The sequence below is a fragment of the Lagenorhynchus albirostris genome, chromosome 20 (assembly GCF_949774975.1).
Source record: "Lagenorhynchus albirostris chromosome 20, mLagAlb1.1, whole genome shotgun sequence".
NCBI classification, from domain to species: domain Eukaryota; kingdom Metazoa; phylum Chordata; class Mammalia; order Artiodactyla; family Delphinidae; genus Lagenorhynchus; species Lagenorhynchus albirostris.
This window is the reverse complement of record NC_083114.1, coordinates 33,920,730-33,941,493: the sequence shown is the minus strand read 5'-3', so window position 1 is coordinate 33,941,493 and position 20,764 is coordinate 33,920,730. Positions and strand designations below refer to the sequence as shown.

General features: G+C 44.6%; 1 protein-coding gene across 4 annotated transcripts in view; it reads left to right on the top strand.

The window, feature by feature from the left end:
- The first annotated feature begins 10,612 nt into the window (after nt 1–10,612).
- The window catches only part of ACACA (acetyl-CoA carboxylase alpha), a 172,399-nt gene continuing 162,247 nt past the window's right edge, over nt 10,613–20,764 (top strand). For 2 of the 4 annotated variants that reach the window (XM_060135649.1, XM_060135648.1), the window contains exon 1: nt 10,675–10,747. The gene's annotated coding sequence lies outside the window, so the exon portion shown is untranslated. Of the gene's footprint in view, nt 10,748–20,764 lie in introns of all 4 variants that reach the window. The other 2 variants (XM_060135650.1, XM_060135647.1) reach the window with 2 other exon arrangements.

Here is a 20,764-nt window from a genome sequence, read left to right as displayed (position 1 = left end):
TCCTATGACTACTGGGCTGAGAGGTTGTGAGGAAGAGCTAAGTACACTAGGTGAGTGATACTGCCTGCAGTTTGGGAAGGCTTTCCTACACAGATAACTGTTGTAGATTTTTCTAAAATTGTATCCTTTAGATTTTTCTAAAATTGTAGACTTTGTGATAGCATAGCTAGGGGGATCATAGCAATAATGAAGATCTACTAAGACCCTCTGAAGTCTCTTTACCCACTGTGAATGTACTTACTCCATTGGAGCCATTATAAGTTTGATTATGGGTAAGAAGGTTCTAGAGGCTGACGCTCTGATAATGATGTAAAGGGAGCTTGATTCAAGGGGCTTTCCATAGGGGATTTCATGAGGTCTGAGTCAAAACATAATTTAAATACTACCCTGTTTCCTGACATTTTAATTCAGGTTGAAATCTGGCTAAATTGAGCATGAAGGGAAATCTTGGGAAAACAGAAAGGACAGAGGTGTCACTGAAGGACATGTTTCCTGAAATGTGGACGGAGGGGAGGAACTGCTGAACATGCAGCCACAGTGCCTTTCATTCCTTCTTTCTGCAAGTCTTTTTTTTTTTTTTTTTTTGTAGTACGCGGGCCTCTCACTGTTGTGGCCTCTCCCGCTCCGGACGCACAGGCCCAGCGGCCATGGCTCACGGGCCCAGCCGCTCCGCGGCATGCGGGATCTTCCCAGACCGGGGCATGAACCCTTGTCCCCTGCATCGGCAGGCGGACTCTCAACCACTGCGCCACCAGGGAAGCCCCTTCTGCAAGTCTTTATTATGCACCTACTGTGTGCCAGACTATTCTAGCAGTGAGCAAGGCCAAGTGTGAGTTCATGTGAAACAATGGGAAGCAGACAATAAACATGGTTGAAAATAAAATAGTACAGAGGGCTAACAATAAATAATATACAAATGCACATACAAGATAATTAAAGATTGTGACAATCATCATGAAGCAACAAACAGGTGATGAGGTGAAGAAGGAATGACAGAGGACACTTTATTTATTATTATTATTATTTTGGCAGTTTGCAGGATCTTAGTTCCCCAACCAGGGGTTGAACCCGGGCCCTCGGCAGTGAAAGCGCAGACTAACCACTGAACTACCAGGGAATTCCCGGAGGCCACTTTAAGTAGGGTGGTCAGGGAAGACTTCTCTCAGGAGGTGGCATCTGAGCTAAGAAAACCAGGAGAGTGGATGTTCTAGAAGCCAAGAAAGGAGGGTGATTCAAGGAAGGAATGGATTTGTCCACTGGACAAACTGTCCGCTGGATTTGACAATTCTGTAAGAGCAGTTCCAGCGGCATGGTGGAAGTAGGAGGCGGCTGAGAGGGAATTGGAGGTGAAGAAGTGTAGATCATCTTTGAAAGACATTTGGCTATGGAACGGAGGACAGAAGTGAAGCCAGCCGAGTAGAGGTAACATCAGTGCCTCAAATCTTGATTGGTCCAGACCAGCACCGTCTCAGTTGCCTGATTGTCCTAGCAGGGCTGGTGGGCAGAGAATAAAGGGGCTCCACTGCCTTTCCTGGGCTTCATGGTTTTTGCTTACTATTTCCTTAACGTAATTGCATTGTTCTCTTTTCCCTTGTGGTGTCAGACATGTTCCCCTGCTGTCTCTCTGTCTGAAATTTTCTGTAGATTAGTTCCTGGATGCCCTGTTACAGTGCTGCCACCTTGGAGCAGGGGTAGGAAAGGCTGTGAGGGCTATTCTCGTTCTCTGTCACAAGGTGGCAGAAGAGCTCACTCTTCCCAAAAGAGACCTTGTGCTCGTACAAAATGAAGCAGAAGTTTTCTTTTACCCACTCTCAGACCCTTCCCAAAAGTCAGCCTGCAGGTTGGAGCAGCCATACTGTGGGGTACAGAGAAGTGGGAGAGCTTCATTAACGAGTCAAAATATCCAGTAGTAGAAAAAACAGACCCAGAACTGTTTCTCTACTACTAGACATTTTTTTCTTTCCTGTTACAGACATTTTGACTGGTTTTCTAAGTGTTTGCAGTATCTGTGGAGGAGAGGATTTCTCTCCTGATCTCATTTCCCCACAACAAAAATTTCAAATTTAGGAGGAAAAAAGGCTATAACAGGTGAGTTTTATGTTGCGTGCAGGTGAGAGATGTAACTCTGGAAGATAGTAGGAAACAGGGTGGGTCTGTGGGAGGAGTACTTAGGCTCTGTAATTGACTGAATCACTTTGAGGAAGTCACTTACCTTCTCTGGCCTCTGTTTCAGTTGCTTTAATGAAATGGTTGGACAGGATGGTTTCGGAGGCCTCTTCCAGCTCTAAAATTATCATCTCAATGCCACACTCTGCTACTCTGTCTTTTAAGGGTGTATGTTTTTTATTTGTTTGTTTGGATTTATTTTAAATTCTTTTATTGTGGAATATAGCATACATATAGAAGAGTATATAGGACATAAGCATATTTGTAATAATAATAATGTGAACATTATGTAATCATCACCCAAAGTAAGAAATTGAACATTGCCAGTAGCTAAGAAGCTCCTTGTATGTCTGTCCCTCTGGTCACACTCCTTTCCCTTCTCCCAGTCATTATTTTCCCATGCTTTTTAAAAATAGTGAACTATTGGGGCTTCCCTCATGGCGCAGTGGTTAAGAATCCGTCTGCCAATGCAGGGGACTCAGGTTCAAGTCCTGGCTGTGGAGCAACTAAGCCCGTGCGCCACAACTACTCTAGACCCCGTGAGCCTCAACTACTGAGCCCACGCTCCACGACTACTGAAGCCCGCGTCCCTAGAGCCCGTGCTCCACAACAAGAGAAGCCACTGCAACGAGAAGCCCGCGCACCGCAACGAAGCGTAGCCCCCGCTCGCCGCGACTAGAGAAAGCCCACATGCAGCAACGAAGACCCAACGTAGCCAAAAAATAAATAAATAAATAAATTTATAAAAATAGTGAACTATCTACATATGTATCCCTAAAAATACTTAAAAATTTTTCTACCTGCTCTTGCACTTACATAAATGGATAGATCATACCCTATGTTTTTTAAAGTAAACTTTTTATTATGTATAACACAAAGTGAATACACCTCTCTTTATGTTGTCTCCCAGTCACTACCCACCATCAGGAGTAACCATTATCCTGATTTTTTACCACCACAGATGAGTTTTGCCTATTTTTGAACTATGTATAACGGGGAACACACTCTTTTGTGTCTGACTTTCTTTGCTCAACATTATGTCTGTAAAACTCATCCATATTGTTTCGTGTACCAATAATGTGTTCATTCTCATTGCTTTATAATATTTCACTGTATGAATGTACCATAACTTATCTGTTCTACTGCTGAGAGACATTGGGTTGCTTCCAGTTTGGGGCCATAAGGAACAGTGTTCCTGGGCACATTTGAAAGTTTCTCCAGAGTATAAACCCAGAAATGGACACTGGGTTATAACATATGCAGGGTTCAGCCTCACTAATTAAAGCCAACCTGTTTTCTAAGATGTTGTCCCCATTTACTCTCCCATCTGCAGTATATGAAAGTTCCTGTTGTCCCAAAGGGGCCGAATTGCCTTTTCAGTGTGGTACAACCGTGGGACCTAGCAGGGCCAGGCATACCCTCACAGTGCCAACCCTTTGATTGATGCTTCAGCCACAGCCAGTTCTCCTGTTTACTTGCTCCCTGCAAGTAAGGGTAAAGGATTCAGATTAACCCTAGGTCCCTGATCACATGCTCTGTTACCCTGGGAATACTGGCCTGGGGTAGTGAATTTAATAACATAATCATTCCTGAATTCATTGAGCGTCCATAGGATATTTTGTTCTTGACTGAACACTAGTGGAAATGGAGAGGGGCCCAGAGAGAAAGGGGAAAGTAATATTTTCAGCATGCCTACTATATTCCAAGTTTTGTATTAGAAACTTTGCATTTTGGTTATAACATTTAATCCAAAACACAACCTTACAAGGTATGTGTTCTACCTCAGTTTTATAGACAAGGAAACTGAGGCTCAGAAAGGAGGTCATTTGCTCAAAGTCACGGAGCTGATTAGTGACAGAGTCAGGATTTAAAGCCTGGTTTACTTGATTAAAGAACTCAGCTCTTTACAGTGCAGAACACAGAGAAGGCTGTGTCCCTGCTGCTCTGTTGGCTAAGATTGCCAATACCAAGAACCAGTTCTTCTCAGGTCTGCTTGCCTGTATTCACTCCCAGAACTATGCTAGTCAATTGATATGGCCATCTCATTCATTGATTTAAACTACATTTTATTTTCATTCATTTTGGTTTCCTTTATCCTCTTTCTTCCTTTTCGGGTTTTTTGTGTGTGTGTGTGTGGTACGCGGGCCTCTCACTGTTGTGGCCTCTCCCGTTGCAGAGCACAGGCTCCGGACGCGCAGGCTCAGTGGCCATGGTTCACGGGCCTAGCCGCTCTGCGGCACGTGGGATCTTCCCGGACCGGGGCACGAACCCGTGTGCCCTGCATCGGCAGGCAGACTCAACCACTGCGCCACCAGGGAAGACCCCTTTTCGTTTTCATTAAGAAATTTGGGCACATCAGCGCAGTAGTTCCACTATAGACAAGACTTGTGTCGCTCGTTCTACTTGCTGGTCTAGTATGTTAACCAGAGGTGAGATTTAAAAAGACAGGGATGGGGCTTCCCTGGTGGCGCAGTGATTAAGAGTCCATCTTCCAATGCGGGGGACATGGGTTTGAGCCCTCGTCCGGGAGGATCCCACATGCCGCGGAGCAGCTAAGCCCGTGGGCCACAAGTACTGAGCCTGTGATCCACAACTACTGAGCCCACATGCCACCACTGCTGAGGCCCACACGCCTGGAACCTGTGCTCTGTAGCGGGAGAGGCCACCGTGGTGAGAGACCCGTGCACCGTGGCGAGGAGTGGCCCCCACTCGCCGCAACTGGAGGGAGCCCGTGCACAGAAATGAAGACCCAATGCAGCCAAGAATAAAAACAAATACATATGGGCTTCCCTGGTGGCGCAGTGGTTGAGGGTCCGCCTGCCGGTGCAGGGGACACGGGTTCGTGCCCCGGTCTGGGAGGATCCCACATGCCGCGGAGCGGCTGCTCCCATGAGCCATGGCCGCTGAACTTGCGCGTCCGGAGCCTGTTGCTCCGCAACTGGAAGGGCCACAACAGTGAGAGGCCCGCGTGACGCAAAAAAACAAAACAAAAAACAAACAAAAAAACAAATACATACATTTATTTTAAAAAATAATAAAAATAAAAAGACAGGATGGGGTCTTCCTTGGCGGTCCAGTAGTTAAGACTCTGCGATCTCTGGTTGGGGAGCTAAGATCCCCCATGCTGTGCAGCCAAAAATAAATAAATAATAAATAATATAAAAACCTGTCTTTAAAAAAAAAGACACTGAAATCTTCTGGCACAAGTTATGATACAGGGAAACTTTAAGACTGAAGGGATGAAAAGGATAAAAGGAAGTTGAGCAATGGCTCAGTTTTCCTTTAAAGGCTCTACAAAAATTATTAGTGTATTTTATTATTTACTGTGTTTCATATATAATAATAGTAGTGGAGGGTGAAGGTGTTTGTTTGGGGTAGACAGGTGAGAAAGAAGGAGGAGAGGTAGCAGGAGAAATGCAGCAGGAGAAAGCTAGGTCGGACACGGGAGAAATGGAGACGCTGGGGAAGCTGAAGAGAAGGTGAGGCAGGAGCAGGGAGTAAGCTCACCGGGAGCGCTCTCACAGGCCTGCAGGAGAGTGAGGTCAGAGATGAGAAGGTTTAAAGCTGATCAATATAAAGTGTTAGGGGCTTCCCTGGTGGCGCAGTGGTTGAGAGTCCGCCTGCCGATGCTGGGGGATGCGGGTTGGTGCCCCGGTCCGGGAGGATCCCACGTGCCGCGGAGCGGTTGGGCCCGTTAGCCATGGCCGCTGAGCCTGCGCGTCTGGAGCCTGTGCTCCGCAACGGGAGAGGCCATGGAAGTGAGAGGCTCGCGTACCGTTAAAAAAAAAAAAAAAAAAAAAAGTTAGAATCCCAGGATCGGGCAATACCTCAACAAGTTATTTTCCCTGCCTTCAGATAAAGGTCCCCTTATACTTTCTTTAGGTATTTAGTTATGAAGTGTATAGGACTTAGAAAGGGCTTTTTTTTAAAAAAAAGATGCTGGAGGTGTCATGTAAGAGGCAGCTAGGCTTTGGTGACTGCCAATTATGGATAGCACAGATAGGGACTGGAAGTGTCTGGGATTGGATAATAAGGAGGGAGGGAGAGCTGATATGCCTTGTGAAAACCCAAGTGTCCATGTGAAAACATCGTGGGGAGTCTCCACTGGGAACACTGTCCTTCGTTGTGTAATCCTACCTTTCATCATCAGGACCAGACTTATAAGGTGGCCTCCCTGAAGACATTTTCTGACCTTATGGTGTGAAGTTCCCTCAGGCTTTTAACCCTGGACAAACCTGAACGGTTGACTAGAGCAAAGGAACATAGTGTTCTGATAAGGCCTTAGTGTCTTCTTTTTCTTCTGTCTTGCAACTGGAGCCTCAATTCTGCTCAGGGCACTGACTTTCTTGATGAAATCTGTCCGTCTGTAAAGCAGCTAAGTATCTTACTGGCGGTTTTGCCTCCCAGAAGTGACCTGAAGACGGACAAGCAGACATCAGGAGCAAGTGGCCTCTCAGGTACAGAGCCAGCCTTTATTTTAGTCAATGAAGCCCGTACGAATATCTCTACCTAGCTATGGAGGGGGAGAACCAAACTATAAGACATGCTCTCTGCCTTTAAGATTAAAATTCAGCTGGAGAACTAAAACCAACATAGACACAAAAAATTTTAGCCTAATGCTGAACCACGTGGTGGTGACCAGATCGCTAGAGGAATTCAGAGGAAGGATAAATCAGTAGGAGCTGGACATGTAAAAGAGATCTTCTTAGAGAAAATGGGCTCCTAAGGACTAGAAAAATTCAGAAAATTAGGAAGGGGGAAGGATAAGTTTGCCAGCATAAGCAAAGGTAAGAGTAAGCATGGCAAGAGCTGGAAGCCGGATAAGAGTATATGTTCTATATTGGGGACCAGTGGGAAATAACATCCCAGTGTATCCCCTATCCTCTGTCCTAAAGGTCCATCACTGACATTGCCACTTAAGGAATTTGGAACCATGGCGAGAGAGCCACCAGGACAGGGTGCTCTTCATGGGTCCATTTTTCTATTCGGGCACTTTCTTTCCTCCTTTGGTTCAACTTTGGCCTGACCTGACAGACTTTCCTGTCCAGGAAGTACAGGTGTGTAGGACACATTGCTGTTTATCAGAGACATGTGGTAGCAAAGAGGGGGACAATAATGATAAATCCTAAACTGTTGTTCTTAACTCCAGGGTGAATAATTACTGCTTTAAAAAAAAGTCTACAGTGGGGCTGGGAATCTGTATTTTTAACAAGCACCTACTGATTCTGTTTCAAGATGGTCTGTGGAACATACTGTGAGAAACACTACCATAAACTAAAGTAGAATTGACAATGAAGTGCTAAAATGTCCCAGACAATGACACACATACCGTTATGTATTTCTGGGCTTACTCAGATTTGAGAATTTATTCTCTCCTATCTATGGCTCTTATAAAACTTACATGGTTATCATTTAAGGAATAAGATCTAGACGCTCTGTTTTGGTGTTTAGTTTTGTCTTCCCAACTAGATTGGGATCATCTTAATGACAGGGATGCCCTCAGGCTTTTCTTATTTTCCCTGTAGTAGGGTGAGAGACCATCTTTTTTTTTTTAAATTAATTAATTTATTTATTTTGGGTGTGCCAGGTCTTAGTTGCGGCGTGCGGGATCTTTTAGTTGTGGCATGCAGACTCTTAGTTGTGGCATGCATGTGGGATCTTGTTCCCCGACCAGGGATAGAACCTGGGCCCCCTGCATTGGGAATGCTGAGTCTTACCCACTGGACCACCAGGGAAGTCCTGACAGACCATCTTTAAGGTTGGAAGGTAGCTAGAATTCTTAGGAAAAAAGTTATCCCTGATAACTTTATCTAACCTTCTTGAAAAACCTGAAGGCCATTTGATATTTGGGAACTTTTATTAGTTTTCTAGGGCTGCCGTAATAGAGTATTACAGACTGGATGGCTTAAACAATAGAAGTTAATTTCTTCACAATTCTAGAGGCTGTAAGTCCAAGATTGTGTCAGCAGAGTTGGTTTCTTCTCAGGCTTCTCTCTTTGGCTTGTAGATGGCCATCTTCTCCAGCAAAACAGCCACATTCTGGTAAGTGCTTCATCAACTGTGATTCACAGATGGTCTTCCCTGTATGTGTGTCTGTGTCCTAATCTCCTCTTCTTATAAGGACACCAGTCATTTGGAATTAGGGCCCACCTAATGACCTCATTTTAATTCAATTTCCTCTTTAAAGAAAGAGCCTATCTCCAAATATACTCACATTCTGAGGTGCTGGGGGTTGGGACTTGGACATAGAAATTTTAGAACACAATTCAGCCTAGAACACAATTCAGCCCATTACAGCCTCTAGTTTCAGCATCTCGAAATGTGCCACTCACTCCCTTCTGTCACACCTGTTAGTCTTGTATAAAGTTCTCTCCACCCTTTAGCTTTCCTCCTCCACTTTTTACAGACATAAGCTTGTGTGGCAAGTACCCATGAAACAGCTCTAAAGAGCCTGTAGTAGAGATAGGCAGGTTGTGGCATGCACCAAACAGCACAACACTTAGGAGGTGTTAAAATTCCAGGTGTACTGTCTTAGAGACACACCTCTCTGCCCAATTGTCTTACCGTTTGATAACAATAATTAGATTATTATATCATATGTAAGTGGTGTATCCTAACTCATTCTTCATTTTCTTTCACGGCAGCTCATTCATTAGGCCTTTCCTTGGCTAGTTCTTTAGAGAGCTCAGTTACTTCAAAAGTTCAGTGAGGTCAAAAAGCAGGCCATGTAAGGGCTTGCTGAAGTTTCCCATAAGGACAGTTTTTGAGCACCACTCCCTGGTTTTGCAGTGCTCCTGAGGCCGATAAACAGCAACACCGCTAAGAAAGAACCTATTATAAGTAATAAGAACTAGGAAAGGTAGCTGAAAAATAAAACAGGCAACCTCAAGATTTCTGGTTCTTTACAAAGTCACTTCTTTCATAGAGCACTATCAGGGAGAGGCAAAGCTTCCCTCTTCCCAGGACTTTTTTTTTTTTCCGCGAGTCAGTCAAGTCAAACATCTTGTTAAACCTTGAGGTTTTGCTCAGTTATCTTTACATCTTGATTTTCCGCTCTTTGTTCAACTGACAGATGTACCTAATGACAGTTATTGTGAAACATGGGTCCCTTCTCTGTAAAGTTCACATTTTCTTTCTAAATTTCTGTTTCCAGTCTCTATTATTTTAAAGTAGGTTGGTAAACTCTTGGAGGAGCCAGCACCTAGTGGTATGACGAGGGCTCCTAGATGAACACTCTTTCCTGTTGACCGCCCTTTCCGTCCTCCTGCTTCTGCTTCCACCCAAGAGCTTCTGACCTCAGGTGGGGTGTCTATGCCCTATTCACTTTTTGCCCTCTGGCACAGAACTTCTTCTGGCACCAAACTGTCATCCTCTGCGCCTCTGGACCTTTAGCACAAGCTTGTGCAAGGATCAGAAAAGTACTCTGGGCAGGGTTGGAAGGAGTTAAACTCACCCATTCTTCTGAAGTGCAATTTTCTCTAATTTTCTTTCTCTCCTGCCCTATAGTTGTATTATATGTTGGGACTCTTTCCAGTTACTATTAATTTTCAACACACAGCCACCATGAAAGTCCTGCTATAAAATAACTGGCAAAGCTAGAAAAATTGGTTGGCTGCTTCTCAAAGGCCTGGTGTAACCACCGTGGAGGTGGGGAGGCACGCTCCTTTCGGAGAAGTCAGGAGTCGACTGCCATCACTTTCCGGGCTCGGGGCAGGCACAGGAGCCTGTCCTTCGGCACCCTGCTCTTCTTACAGAGCTTCCTTCATCGAGGCTTCCCCTCAATGCTTCAGGATCCAGCCCCTCAGACTCCTTTGGGGCGGGCAAGCCCAGCGAGGCCGGTTATGTTGTCTCAGAACAGGCGTTAATTTGCCTGCACTAACTTGGAAACCACGCTGTGTGATCCCGGGCAATTCACGGATGCGATACCCACCTCTTCGGGGCGCTGGGATTGAACACGGTGAGGTGTTCACGCACACCGCCAGCCCCAGTCAGTCCTGATCCCTTCCGGGCTCCGTTCCCGCGCAGCGAGCCGGCAGACCCCCGCGTCTCTCAGGGGTGGGAGGGGCGTGTGGGGCCAGTCCCCCATTCCCCCATCTGCCGGGAGGGGGAGGCGCCCGGCCGGCCGCACACCGCCCCCGGAGAAAGGGCCCGCGGCCACCCGGGACCCGCCCGCCCTCTAGCCGCTGGGCCCCGAATGGCAGAGCGGCGCTCGGACCATCTGCATCGCCTCACGTCGCCCCGCCCCGCGCCTGTCTCCCATTGGCTGTCGCCGGGCCCTCCCGGCCCGCGCCTCTCCTGGCTGCCACCCGGACCGCGCCGCCGCCGGGAGCGGGGTCGGAGGTGAACGGCCTCGAGTAACCCCGGACGTAGTCACCTCACGGGGCTCGCCGGCTGAGGTGGGAGCGGGGGCGGGGCGGGGCCGGCGCCGTGAAGCCCCGCCCCTCCCCCGTGTGCCGGGCCGGCCTGGTGCTAAGCGGCTGTCAGCCATCGCCGGGGCTGCCGGCGTCTCCTCCCGCCCAGCACCGCCTCCGCGCAGGGGCTCCGGGTACCGCCGGACCTCGGACGCCGCCGCCGCCTTGAGGTGAGGGGAGGGCCGCCCCGGAGCCTGCGATCCGGGACCGGGAGAGGCTGGGCCCCGGGGAGGGGCGGCGGCTGCGAGGGGCCGCCTCCCATCTTCCGCTGCACGCGGCCCGGACTCCATCCCGTCTGGACCCGGTGCTTGGCAGCCCAGCCCTCCCCGCAGTTCTGGGGCCTCGAGTTCCCCTCTGGGGAGACCTGGGGGGCCTGGGGTCTCCGGGCGTGGGAACTCAGACCCCGGAACTGGGAGGTGTACAGCCCAGGGCCTCTAGGAAGGGGCTGGTGAGACTGCCTGGAGCGGGTCCCCTCATCCTCCCGCCCCAGCCCCGGCGTGGTCTGATCCCTTCCAGACCCCTGTCTCTAATGGGACCCTGCGCTCGGGAAAGGGAGAAGGACCCACGTGGGAAGGGGATGTTGAGGGTTGGGTTCAGTTGCGCTGGAACTCTGCCTCTTTTGCAGAGTGAGGTGTGGGGTGCAGAGACCCGGGCTTCTGTTGCTCTCGCTGTGTCTTTGTATCGTGGTGGGAGCCAGGGCCGGACGAGGTGTCCCTTGCCAGTTCCTGCTCCCAGGGTTTTATTATGTTTTCTGTGTGGGACGTAGTAAAGGTACATGCCTGCTCTTAACTCTATCCCTCACCTTTGCCATACTTACCAAGGGAAGCTATCGGAGATAGGACGTCGCAAGGTGGTGTGAGGCTAATGATTCCAGAGGAAAACGTGCCTGAAGGTCTTGCCCGGGTCAGCGCCAACATTATTTTTGGATTTGGACGCGGGAAGGTGGCCGCTAGCCGACACTTGGAATCAGCTCTAAATATCAGGGACTCCAAGTAGGCCTTGTGGGTTTTATAGAAACAAGTAAGAATAAGCTAAAAACTGCTCAGGTTGCCGAAATACTTTAACTTTAGGTGTTTTTGTTTGGGGGTTTAAGATTGAAATCAAAAGACCCCAGGAATTCCTGATTCCATTTCTCCTTAAGCAGTGTTTCAGTAATTTCCCAACGTGTGAAACAAACCTAATAGCCTAGTCTTGAGTCTCAGAAGTTGGTCCCCCTTGACTCTGTTTTCATTCTTTTTTTTTCTCCCAGTCCACAGTGCAGATTGAGAAGCATGCTTTGGTTACATGCTTTCTTCTTCCTGGGGGGTGGGGGGGTAGGAATTCTCTGCTTTGTCTCTTGCTTCTTGGTGGGGATGCCTTGGATGTCTGTGAGGAGAAGGCTTTCTGTGCTGCCTATTTGATAGGCACTTTTTTTGTGTGTGTGTGGTACGCGGGCCTCTCACTGTTGTGGCCTCTCCCATTGCGGAACACAGGCTCTGGACACGCAGGCTCGGCGGCCATGGCTTACATGCCCAGCCGCTCCGCGGCATGTGGGATCTTGCCGGGCCGGGGCACGAACCCGTGTCCCCTGCATCGGCAGGCAGACTCTCAACCACTGCGCCACCAGGGAAGCTCAGGGAAGCCCCTTGATAGGCACTTTTAAAAAAGCACTGTGGTCTAATAGAGCAGGATGCCTGCTTACTACAAAATAGCAACTCTCTTCTCCTGCCTCGGTTTCCTCATTTCCAATAACAGGAGGACTCTTGTGACTCCAAAAAAATTACCAAACATTGGAAAATGGCATATGAAAGATGTCAAAGGCAAAGAATTTATGAAGTCCCTTGTGTTTACATGTTGTAGAAGTTTTGTTTTGAATTACCAGTGCAGAATAGAAATACATCTAGCATAAGATTTAATTATTTTTAAAGTTTGAAGAAATACTGAGAAATTGTGACATTTGGCTTAATGATCTTATAGTTCAGATGACTAGATTATGTCAAAGAACTGGCATTGCGAAAGCCAGCCTTAAAACTCTCTCATCAGATCCTTACCTTTTCAAAGTGCTGTGGACATGGTTCAGGTGTAGATCACTGCGTAACATTCTATTTCCTTTTCAGTCAATGACTAGGAAACTTTTTTAAAAAAATTATTTATTTTTGGCTGCGTTGGGTCTTCCTTGCTGCGCGCAGGCTTTCTCTAGTTGCGGCGAGTCGGGGCTACGCTTCGTTGTGGTGTGTGGGCTTCTCATTGCAGTGGCTTCTCTTGTTGCAGGGCACGGGCTCTAGGCGCGTGGGCTTCAGTAGTTGCGGCACATGGGCTCAGTAGTTGTGGCTCATGGGCTCTAGAGCACAGGCTTGGTAGTTGTGGCACACGGGCTTAGCTGCTCCGCGGTATGTGGGATCCTCCTGGACCAGGGCTCGAACCCGTGTCTCCTGCATTGGCAGGTGGATTCTTAACCACTGTGCCACCAGGGAAGCTCTAGGAAACTTTTTTACCTGTCACACAGACTGGTTTAACAGGTCTGGGGCTAGTGGTTTTTTTCTTAAAAAAAAATTTTTTTTTTGATAGCTAATATCCTAAAAGTCTTGGTTTAGAAAAGAAGTAAATTAAAATAAAAGTTATTGGAATAATACATTGGAATTTAGTATTTCTAGTTGGAGGAGTCTTTTTACAATTCAGAAAAAGGTTTTTATATCATTTCTAACATGTTCTTAAAGATTAATAATAACAGCAGATACACATCAAGCGTCTTTCCAAGCCCTTAAAACAATAAGATTGTGAAGAAGTAAATGAACACCAAACACTCACTGGCCAAAAAAAATTTAACTATTGAGGTGAGTAACATTTTTATTTATTTTATTTTATTTATTTATTTATTTTGCGGTACGCGGGCCTCTCACTGTTGTGGCCTCTCCCGTTGCGGAGCACAGGCTCCGGACGCGCAGGCTCAGCGGCCATGGCTCATGGGCCTAGCCGCTCCGCGACATGTGGGATATTCCCGGACCGGGGCACGAACCCGTGTCCCCTGCATCGGCAGGCGGACTCTCAACCACTGCGCCACCAGGGAAGCCCGTGAGTAACATTTTTAAAGGAAGCCTTCATTGATCTTCCACTTTAACAGATTATTGCTTAACTCGTTTTTTGTTTGTTTCACTAATTTTAAAATTTAGTGAGTATTCACTACTTTACTTGGATCTAATGGACTGTGTGAGATGATGTTAAATAGAGGAAACTATGACAAGTAGTGTCATAAGGCCACTTCACTTACACAAAGAGTATGAATCTGATTGATAGGGCATGGGTTTTTATGAGTTCAACAAGTCAATCTTACTGTGTATGCTCTAATGATACCCAGTTCTCTTACCAGTTTGTTATTTACTCACGCTACCATAAAGCCATTTAGCCTCTAGTCTCAGGATGTTTAAGGAAGCAAGTGAAAAGAGACTTCAACAACAAGGGATGTTAATGCCTTACCCAAAGGTTGGTGGTCCCAATTGGTTCGGCCTTCCAATGATGTTATTTGGGATTTAGGCTTATTCCATCCTTTCAGCATGCTGCACTCACCCTCCTTTATATAAGGAACCACAGTAGTGTTTACCATCACATGACATCAGGAATTGAAATTGCGTGGCAGAGTGGTCATCCCAGACAGAATAAGCTTGTATAATGATTTTCATTTTTGGAAATGGTAACGTGAAGTTTGAAAATTCTGAATGAATTCATGGAGTTAAGTTTGAAAAGCAGACTCAGTTTTAGAGAATTTTTTCCAAGAAGTATAAGGTTTCATTTATGAATATTTGGCTATCTCTTATGGTAGAAATAGAGAGTGCACTCATTAATGGAGTTCCTAAAAATTACCCTCAGTTTTTGTAGACTGCTCAAATCTGTCCTTAAGTCATATAAGTTGGCACACATGTTGGGGGGTTAGTAGGTTGATAGGAGCTTGATTAGTTTTTAAGTTTACTAGGTGTTATATCAGTAAATTGGCATCAAGATGACAGATAGCTGGGTTGTGTTTTGTGCTTCAGCATTTAGTAGTACCTGGGCCTGACAAGGCAAGCTGTTTAATTTCCCTTTGATTCCATTTTATAAAAATCCGAGTACTGAAGAGAACTTTTAGTTTTTGAATGTACCTTAGGATTTTTCTAGTCCAGCTTTACACTTAATATGAAAATATTTTATCTGATACTCCTGTTGAAAACTTCCAGCTATTCATTGAGGAGACGACAGAGTCAGTTACACAGTAACACATATTAATAAATGAGTGAATGACATGCCATTTGTCTACTTAAATGCTCAGGCAGATATGAGATGAGTCAGAGTAGCATGAAACTAATGGGTAAAGCCTTTTATTAAACTTATTTAAAATCTTTAGTTATGCTAATACATAAGTAATATGTTCACATAGTTCAAAATTTTAAATGTACAAAAGCGTATACAGTGACAGACTCTGTCCTAACTGTCTTGCAGCCACTCAGTTCCCCTTACCAGAGTCAAGCAGTGTTATTTATTTCTTATTATAATTTCTTAATAGTAATTATCAGACATGTTAATTTAAATTTCAAGTTAATTATTTCTTAATAATTACCAAAGATTTTATTCATATTCAAACAGATGCTCATGTATTCTCTTCCCACTCTGCCAACTTTTTAATACAAATTATACTTACTTTACACACCATTCTTCATCTTTGGCTTCTTCACTTAACATTATAGGATGAACTGTTTACATTTTTATTTTCATCAAAGTGATATGTGTACATAGTTTAAAAGTCATATTGGGACTTCCCTGGTGGTGCAGTGGTTAACAGTCTGCCTGCCAATTCAGGGGACACGGGTTCGATCCCTGGTCCGGGGAGATCCCACATGCCGTGGAGCAACTAAACCCGTGTGCCACAACTGCTGAGCCTGTGCTCTAGAGCCCATGAGCCACAGCTACTGAGCCCGCGTGCCAGAGCTACTGAAGCCCTCGCACCTAGAGCCCATGCTCTGCAACAAGAGAAGCCACCGCAATGAGAAGACCGCTCACCGCAACGAAGAATAGCCCCCGCTCGCCTCAACTAGAGAAAGCCTGCGGGCAGCAGCGAAGAACCAACACAGCCAAAAATAAATAAATAAATAAATTTATTAAAAAAATAAAAGTCATATTGTTCCACAAAGTTTGTTACAATAAAACAGCAGTCCTTAGCCCCTTCCCACTTTCATTTATTTTAGCTGATATATTTCTTACACCCCTTTGTCTGTAAATAAAAAACTGGTCTTCCTACATCTTGATTTTTCATTTTTAGGTATTAATTGGATTCCTACTGTGGAAGATGAGGATTTGGTTCTCTTTCCTCTCCTTACCCTCACTGTTCACCTTTGCCTTTCCCATCTCCCACTATCAACTACCCAGTCAAGTTATGTTGTAACTTTTGTTCTATCAATATTCAGTCTTTACAGTTTTATGAATGTGTAACTGCTATACACAATTTGGTTGCATAAAATCCCATGATTTCTTTCCTGTACAACTCTTTCCTTGGAGTTAATAATGGTCTTGATTTTTTTTTTTTTGCTTAGTTTTCTCTGTACCGATCTGTCATTTATTCAACCTTACTCTTCATCATTTTCTAAATCTCTGAGAATGTTGAGATGATCAGCTATTCTATTAATTTTTATCTTCTGTAAAATCTTAGAGTCTTCTGACTGGCTCCAACCTATAAATTGTCTGCCTTCTACTTCCAGTACATAGCTGTTGTCCTGGCTTACTCTTCACTGTCATTCTGGGGCTTCTCTTTATTTCTACTCTGCTATGGAGAAATTATTTCCCATGTTTTCCCCATTATTGGTTTATTCCCTCATTTTGGTGGAGAATATTCTCCAGTGGCATCCTGAGAAAGCGTGCATGGGAGGTAAATATTTTTCCACTTACCATTATAGATTCCCCAAATTTAACGTTCATATATCTAATATATAGGCGTACAGTATCTAATATATATATATATGTATATATATATATGTGTATATATATATATATATTTTTTTTTTACATTTCTGCACTTGACCCAGTAATGTCCTTTATAACTGTGTATGGTTTTTTTGTTTGTTTTTGTTTTTGGCCACGCTGTGCAGCTTGCAGGATCTTAGTTCCCCGATCAGGGATTGAATTCAGCAGTGAAAGTGCTGAGTCCTAACCACTGGACTGAGGGAATTCCCTATAACTGTGTATGTTTTAATTAATGATCCAGTCAAGAGTCATTTATTACGCTTGGTTCTCAAGTGTATTTAGTCTCCTTAATGTAGAACAGTCACCCTACTCTTTTTTTGTCTTTCATAGCATTTATCTTTCATTGACATTTTTAAAGACTCCAAGTCAGTTGTCTTGTAAAAGTTCCTATAACCTGGGTTTGTTTGACAATTTCATCATTATTAGATTGAAGTTAACCATCTTTGTCAAAAATACTACATTCGTAGTATCGTATACTTCTAACTGCATCACACCAAGAAGCACCTAATGTCCATTTGTCCTGTTATTGGTGAAGTTTAATTTGAACACCTAGTTATGATGGTGTCCACCATATTTCTTCATTGTAAAAATCCCTGTTCCCTTTTGTAATTAACATGTAATCTGTGAGGTGACTTTCCAGTTTTTTTTGTTGTGGTAAAATATATATAACAAAATTTACCATCTTTTTAAAAAATTATTTATTTATTTTTGGCTGAGTTGGGTCTTTGTTGCTGCACGGGGGCTTTCTATAGTTGCAGTGAGCGGGGGCTACTCTTGCATGCGGTGCGTGGGCTTCTCATTGCAGTGGCTTCTCTTGTTGTGGAGCACGGGTGCTAGGTACGCGGCCTTCAGTAGTTGTGGCTTGTGGGCTCTAGGGTGCAAGCTCGGTAGTTGTGGTAAACAAGCTTAGTTGCTGCGCGGCATGTGGGATCTTCCTGGACCAGGGCTCGAACCCATGTCCCCTGAATTGGCAGGCGGATTCTTAACCACTGCGCCACCAGGGAAGCCTGAGGTGGGGGGCTACTCTTCATTGCTGTGAGCGGGATTCTCATTACGGTGGATTCTCTTGTTGTGGAGCACGGGCTCTAGGTGCGTAGTTGTGGCATGTGGGCTCAGTAGTTGTGGTGCACAGGCTTTGTTGCTCTGCGGCACGTGGGATCTTCTCAGACCAGGGATCGAACCTGTGTCCCCTGCATTGGCAGGCGGATTCTTAACCACTGTGCCACCAGGGAAGTCCTAAAATTTACCATCTTATCCATTTAAGAATGTACAGTTTGGTATTAAGTACATTCATAATGCTGTGCAACTATCACTGCCATCTATCTCCAGAACTTTTTTCACCTTGTAAAACTGAACCTCTATACCCTTTAAACAATAACTCATTTTCCCCTCCCTCAGCCCCCATCAACCACCATTGTACTTTCGGTCTATGATTTTGACTACTGTAAGTACCTCATATAAGTGGAGTCATACAGTATTTGTCATTTTGTGACTGACTTATTTCATCCTCAAGGTTTATTCACTTTGTAGCATATTGCTTTTTAAGGTTGAATAATATTGTATGTATATATCATATATTGCTTATCCATTCATCCATCAATGCACACTTGGAGTTTTTTCCAAGTTATAGCTACTCTGAATAATGCTGTTAAGAACATGGGTGTACAAATATCTCTTTCAGATCCTGCATTCAGTTCTTTTGGGTATATACCCAGAAGTGGAATTGTTGGATTATATGACAATTCTATTTTGAATTTTTTGAGGAACCACCATTACTGTTTTCCACAGTAGCTGTACCAGTTTACATTCCCACCAACAGCACCTGAAGAGTTCTAATTTCTCCACATCCTTACCAACACTTGTTTTCTGTTTTTTTTTTTTTTTTTTTTTGCGATACGCGGGCCTCTCACTGTTGTGGCCTCTCCTGTTGCGGAGCACAGGCTCCGGACGCTCAGGCTCAGCGGCCATGGCTCACGGGCCCAGCCGCTCCACGGCATGTGGGATCTTCCCAGACCTGGGCACGAACCCGTGTCCCCGTGCATCGGCAGGCGGACTCTCAACCACTGCGCCACCAGGGAAGCCCAGTTTTCTGTGTTTTTGATAGTAGTCATCCTAATTACTGTGGAGTGGCTTCTCATTTTAGTTCTGATTTGTATTTCCCTAATGGTAAGTAATTTGAGGATATTGATGTTGTGCTTATTGGCCATTCGTATGTTTCTTTGGAGAGAAGTCTCTTCAAGTCCTTTACCCATTTTTGAATTGGATTTATGTTTTTTAAAAAATATTTATTTATTTATTTGTTTATTTATTTTTGGCTGTGTTGGGTCTTAGTTGCGGCACACGAGATCTTTTTTTTTTTTGTCACGTCATGTGGGCTGTTCACTGTGGTGCACAAGCTTCTCTCTAGTTGTGGCGCACACGGGCTTAGTAGTTGCAGAGCACGGGCTTAGTTTCCTTGGGCATGTGGGATCTTAGTTCCCTGACCAGGGATCAAACACGTGTCCCTTGCATTGGAAGGTGGAGTCTTAACCACTGGACCACCAGGGAAGTCCCTGAACTGGGTTGTTTTTTGTTGTTGAGTTTTAGGAGTTCTCTATATATTCTGGATATTAATCCCTTATCAGATATATGATTTGCAAGTATATTCTCCTATTCTTTGGATTGCCTTTTTTTTTTTTTTGCGGTATGCGGGCCTCTCACTGTTGTGGCCTCTCCCGTTGCGGAGCACAGGCTCTGGACACGCAGGCTCAGCGGCCATGGCTCACGGGCCCAACCGCTCTGCGGCATGTGGGATCTTCCCAGACCGGGGCACGAACCCATGTCCCCTGCATCGGCAGGCGGACTCTCAACCACTGCGCCACCAGGGAAGCCCTGATAGAGTCTTTTAACGTGCAAACTTTTTTTAATTTTTAAGAAGTCCAATTTGTCTATTTTTTTTCCTTTGTTACCTGTGCTTTTGATGGCATAGCCAAGAAATTTTTGCCAAATCCAATGTTGTGAAGCTTTTGTTCTATGTTTTCTTCTAAGCGTTTTATTGTTTTAGGTCTTACGTTAGGTCTTTGATCCATTTGAGTTAAATTTTTGTATATGGTCTTAGGTAAGTATCCAACTTCATTTGTTTGCATGTGGAGATCCAGTTTTCCCATCACCATTTGTTGAAAAAAACGTGTCCTTTCCCCATTAAATGGTCTTGACACCCTTGTCAAATATCATTTGACCAAAAATGCAAGGGTTTATTTCTGGGATCTCTACTGTATCCCACTGGTCTTTATGTCTGTCTTTATGCCAATACCGTATGGTTTTGATTATGGTAGCTTTGTAGCAGGTCTTGAAATCAGAAGCGTGAGTCCTCCATTTTGTTCTTTTTCAAGATGTTTTTTGGCTATTCAGGATCCCTTGAGATTCCATATGAATTTTAGGATAGGTTTTTCCTATTTTTGCAAAAAATGTCCTTGAGATTTTGATAAGGATTGCATTGAATTTGTAGGTCATTTTGGGCAGTATTGATATTTTCACAATATTCAGTCTTCCAATCCATGAACATGGCATGTGTTTCCATTTATTTATGTCTTTAATTTCTGTCAGCAGTGTTTTATAGTTTTCATTGTACAAGTCTTTCACCTCCTTGGTTAAGTTAATTCCTATGTATTTTATTCTTTTTGATGCCGCTGTAAATGGAATTGTTTTTGTAATTTCCTTTTCAGATTGTTCATTGTTAGTGTATAAAAATGCAACTGATTTTTGTGTGTTGACTTTCTATCCTGCCACTTTGCTGAATTCATTTATTAGCTCTAACAGTTTATGTTTTTATTTTTGTGTTTTGGTGTGTGTAGAAACTTTAGAGATTTTTACACTTAAGATCATATCACCTGCAGAGATAATTGTATTTCTTCCTTTTCCATTTGGATGTCTTTTACATTTTTTTCTTACCTAATCACTCTGGCTAGAACGTCTATTTTGAATAGAAATTGTAAAAATGGACATCCTTGCTGTATTTCTGATCTTAGAGGAAAGCTTTTAGTCTCTCATCATTGAGTATGATGTTTGCTGTGGGGTTTTCGTATATGACCTTTTTTTTGAAATTTTATTTATTTATTTTTGACTGCGTGGGATCTTTGTTGCTGCTCATGGGCTTTCTCTAGTTGCGGTGAGCGGGGACTACTCTTCGTGGCAGTGTGCGGGCTTCTCATTGAGGTGGCTCCTCTTGTTGCGGAGCACGGGCT